We start from the raw sequence: 5,468 nt of genomic DNA, 5'->3' as shown, positions 1-5,468 counted from the left end.
GGGTTTCACCATGTTGACCAGGATGGTCTCGATCTCTTGACCTCGTGATCCACCCGCCTCGGCCTCCCAAAGTGCTGGGATTACAGGCGTGAGCCACCGCGCCCGGCCTTGGCCACTTTTTAATGGGATTGTTTGATTTTGTCTTGAGTTGTTTGAGTTTTTTTTCAGATTCTGGGTAGTAGTCTTTTGTCAGAGGCATAATTTGCAAATATTTTCTTTTATTCTACAGGTTGTCTATTTACTCTGTTGATTATTTCTTTTGCTGTGAAGGGGCTTTTTAGGTTAATTAAATCCTATTAATCGATTTTTGTTTTGTTGCATTTGCTTTTGTGGCCTTATTCATAAATTCTTTGCCTAGGCCAATGTCCAGAAGAGTTTTCCTGTTTTCTTCTAAGAATTTTTATAGTTTCAGTTCTTACATATAGGTCTTTAATTCATCTTTGGTTTATTTTTGTATATGGTGAGAGATAGGAGTTGTTTTATTCTTTTGCATATGGCTAGCCAATTTCCCCAGTACCATTTATTGAATATGGTGTCCTTTTTTATTGTTTATTTTTGTCAATGTTATTAAAGATCAACTGACAGTAGGTATGTGGCTTCATTTTGGGGTTGTCTATTCTGTTCCACTGATCAGTATGTGTCTATTTTTGTACCAGTACCATGCTGTTTTACTTACTATAGTCTTGTGAAATAATTTGAAGTCAGAAAATGCAATACCTCTGGATTTATTCTTTTCACTTAGGATTGTTTGGCAATTTGGACTCTTTTTGGGGTCCATACAAACTTTAAGATTTTTTTTTCTAATTCTATGAAGAATAACATTGGTACTTTGATAGAAATTGTGTTGAATCTATAGAATTCCTTGGGCAGTATGTTCATTTTAAAAATATTGATTCTTCCAATCCATGAGCATGGAATTTTTTCTATTAATTTGTGTCATCTCTGATTTATTTTATCAATGCTTTGTAGAGATCTTTCATCTCATTGGTTAAATGTATTCATAGGTATTTTTTATTGTGTGGCTATTGCAAATTGGATTGAGTTCTTGATTTGTCTCTAAGCTTGAATGTTGTTGGTGTAGATAAATGCTATTGAATTTTGTACATTGATTTTGTATCCTGATACTTTATTGAAGTCATTTATCAAGCCTAGGAATCTTTTGGAGGAGTCTTTAGAGTTTCCTATGTATAATATCATGTCTTCAGTGAACAGAGTTAATTTGGTCTTCTTTTCCAATTTGAATGACTTTATTTCTTTCTCTTGCCTGATTGCTGTGGTGGAAACTTCCTGTACTATGATGAATGGTAGTGGTGAGAATGGACATCCTTGTCTTGTTTCAGCTTTTAGGGTTAATACTTTCAACTTCTCCCTTTCAGTGTGATGTTGGTTATGGCTTGTCATATATGGCCCTTATTATATTGAGGTGTGTTCCCTCACATCCTAATTTGTTCAGGGTTTTTATTACAAAGGGATGTAGAATTTTATCCAATAGTTTTTCTGCATCTATTGAGATGATCATATGATTTCTGTTTTTAATTCTGTTTATGTATTTATGTGGTGAATAACATTTATTAATTTGTGAATGTTGAGCTATCCTTGCATCCCATAATAAAACCTACTTGATCGTGATGAATTATCTTTTTGATGTGCTATTGGATCCAGTTTGCTAGTATTTTGTTAATTTTTGCACCCATGTTAATTAGATATATTGATCTGTAGTTTTCTCTTTTTGTTGTATTCTTGCCTGATTTGGTATCAGGGTATTACTGGTTTCATAGGATGGGTTAGGAAGGAATCCCTCCTCCCTGAGTGTTTGGAATAGTTTCAGTAAGATTGCCACCAGCTCCCCTTTGTATAGTAAAATTCTGCTGTGAATCCATCTGTCCTGGGCCTTTTGTTATTGAAAGATTTTTAATTTTTTTTCAAACAACTCATTTACTTTTATTTTTTACTGGTCTGTTCAGAATTTCTATTTCTTCCTGGTTCAATCTCAAGATGTTTTATATTACTAAGAATTCATTTATTTCCTCTAGGTCTTCTAGTTTGTGCCCACTGAGATGTCCATAGTAATCTCTGATGATCTTTTGTATTTCTGTGGTATCAGTTATAATGTCATCTTGTCATTTCTGATGATGCTTATTTGAAAATGCATTCTTTTTTTTTTGGTTAAACTAGCTAGTGGTTTATCAATTTTCTTTATCCTTTCAAAAAACAAGATTTTAATCTCATTGATCATTTATATCTTTTTTTTGGTCTCAATCTCATTTAGTTCTGCTCTGATCTTTGTTATTTATTTTCTGCTGTTAACTTTGGGTTTGGTTTGTTCTTGTTTTACTAGTCCCTTGAGGTGTGATGTTAAGTTGTTAATTCAAGATCTTTCTATCTTTTTGATGTAGGCATTTAATGCTATAAACTTCCCTCATAGCACTGCTTTTGCTGTATCCCAGAGGTTTTGGTATGCTCTGTCTGTTTGCCTTTGATTTGTTCTTTCACATTGACCTGCGGTAGTCTGATGATTATATGTCCTGGTGATGTTTAACTTGTATAGTATTTTCCAGATGTTCTTTGGATATTTTTTGTATATGGATGTCTATATCTCTAGCAAGATCAGGGAAATTTTCCTTCAAATATGTTTTCCAAACTTCTTACTTTTTTTTCCTCCCTCAAAAATGTCCATAAAGCCATAGGTTTGGTCACTTTACATTATCCCATATTTCTCAAAGGCTTTGTTCATTTTTTAAAATTCTTTTTTATTTGTTTTTGTCTTACTAGAGTGATTAGAAAGACCAGTCTTCAAGCTCTGAAATTCTTTTTTTTTTTCCTTGGTCTAGTCTGTTGTTAAAGTTCTCAACTGTGTTTGAAATTGTTTCAGTGAATTTTTCATTTCCAGAATTTCTGGTTGGTTTTAAAACATATAACTATTTCATCTTTCATCTCTTGGTTTTTTTTTTCTGGTTTCTTTGTGTTGTTTTTCAACTTTCTCTTGGATCTCATTGAACTTCCTTATAATCTGTATTGAGAATTCCTTATCTGTCATTTCAAAGTTTTCATTTGGGTTAGCATCCATTGTTAGAGAGCTAGAGTGGTCATTTGGGGATGTCACAACATTCTGTTTCCTCATGGTGCTGGAGTTCTTATATTAGTTTCTTCTCATCCATAGAAGCTGTCACTTCTTATTTTTGAAGTTATTTTCATTTGGGTGGGATTTTTCTTCTTTCCACCTTGAGAGGTGACTGTTGTATATGTTCGGTAGGATCCTTAGGCTTTATGTCTATGTGCTTTTAGAGGGCCAAGGCTCTGTATGTATTCCTTGGTTATAGATAGTCTTGGTGTAAGGTTTTCTCGAATTCTAGTGGCTTGCAGGTGGTAGTGGTGGGTTGATGTATGTGTGGTCAGGCTCACTATCTCTTACAGAGATGGGGAAGGTGACATCTCAGGAGGCTCATCTCATCCCCTAGTGCTATGCAATTCTGTCAGCAGGAATTACACTGGGTTGTGTGGTTTACTCTGCAGGCCAGTGGTTGGTGCTCGTGTGTACAGGCCAGCTGAGCACTGTACAATGATGTCCACAGTTGTGATGGCTCCTGCAGTTTGACTTCCCAGACATTAGTGGCACTTTCAGATGAAAGGCAGTTGTGGTGATGGCAGTGGAATATTTACCTGGCCTTTTGTTGATTGGCAGGTCATGGGAATCTCAGGGGTCCCACCTGTTTTTGTGCTTGCTGCCCAGGTGGCTGAAGAGAGTAAAGCTGGATGGGGCTGAACTGGGACAGTCTGCAGCTCAGCGTCCAGGGCAGGTGTAAGTGTGGGTTGTGGTGGGGGTTTAGGGGAAGCTCTCAGGCTGCTGGTATCACCTTCCAGGGAGGAGTGCAGGTGCCTCTCCTGTACCACTAAACTGGCTCAGGAAAGATGGGTGATCTGGGGTTTTCAGCCCAGCAGGTGGCCATGGGGCCCACCAAAATCCCACACCCTGGACCCACATAGATGCCCTAGAGCCACCCAGATGCCTTGGCTAGGTGGGCCAAAGGATCTGCCCTGGCAGCAGGCCTTACGGGTTAGGCTAGTGCCAGGTTGAATGAGCCTGGCTCCAGAATAAAAGCATTTCCTGCTTCTGGAACCAGCCTGGTCCCCGGCTTTTTCACCCCTGACTGCGCTTGTCCCTTGTTTTGGGCACTTATGAACTCTCATCATTTTGGCTTGCTTGATTCACCTTCCCTCTCAATTCTTGGCCCTGCTTATTTTCCTGATTTCGGGCTCCTTCAGTTCATTCCTGCTTCTAAGAATCTCTTTGGACAACCCAAGTCCTGGACTTCCTCTCAACTTGATCCCAGGAGAGTCTCAGTCTGTTACGGGAACAGACGGACACAAGGCAGTGTGGTGTGGTAGAGAGGGTGCCTCGGAACCAGGCTGCCCATGTCAGAGTCTGTGTCTGCCACTTTCTGACTATAGGACCCTATCCAAGACACTTGGACTTTCTGTGCCTCAGTTTTCTCATTTAAAGAATGGGGATAATAATAATAGTCCCAGCCTCATGGGGTTGTTGGGAGGATAAAATGAGAATTAAATTAAATGAATAAAAGTGCTTAGAACTATGCCTGGCATATAGTAAGTGCTTAATGGTTTTCATCTATTATTGTTTATTTAGAGTGAGAGTGCCCTGGAAGTACGAGGAAGGAAGCAATTAATTTGGTCCAGGAGAGCTGTGAAAAGTCACACAGCAGCCATGACACCGGAGCAGAGTTTTGATCGATGGGTACTATCCCAGAAGCTGTGTTGGAAGGAGGCCAATCTAAGAAGAAAAAACTGATGCAAAAGCTCAGGTAGGAGACAGAATAGGAAGTGTAGCATGCATGGGGCTTTGGATGAACGCTGGAGTGACGGATAAGGAATGCATGGCAGGTGACGAAGCTAGAGATGTCGGACAAGAGGAAATTGGGAAGGACTTTGATGCTAAGCCAGGAAGTTAGTTCTTCACTCCCAGGCAGCAGGAAGCCAACAGAAGTCTTCAGACAAGGAAGTAAGTTCAATCAGATTTGTAACCTTACATTGGCTGTGCTGTAAAGATGCATTGCAGTGAGTTGCAGTGTTGGCAAGGAGTCCCTTTGAAAAGGCTATTTCAGTAATTCACAGGGAGACAGCATGTGAGAGTTTAATATGATGGGCTGTTAAGGACTGCTGTTCCCTGACCTTTTTCCCATTGAGTTTTTGGGTTGGGTAGGTGGATTTTTTACTCATTTGTTTTGTTTTTCTATTTCTATTTTATTTATTTTTCCAAAGCACAACATAAAAAGCCAGTTCTTCCTATACTAATAATTCACAGCTTAAAGCCACTACACTGCATTGGTCAACTTAAAAACCTTTCTGCAGCCAATGCAGCCTAGGAGGGTTAAAACTTATTTGATCCAGTGTTGTACCTTTGAGTATGCATGAGTTTGAGTTGCCCCAGATGTTAGTCCTTCCTTGGCTTC

This window comes from Cebus imitator, unplaced genomic scaffold (genome assembly GCF_001604975.1).
Source record: "Cebus imitator isolate Cc_AM_T3 unplaced genomic scaffold, Cebus_imitator-1.0 Scaffold353, whole genome shotgun sequence".
NCBI lineage: Eukaryota > Metazoa > Chordata > Mammalia > Primates > Cebidae > Cebus > Cebus imitator.
Note: the sequence above shows the minus strand (reverse complement) of the source record.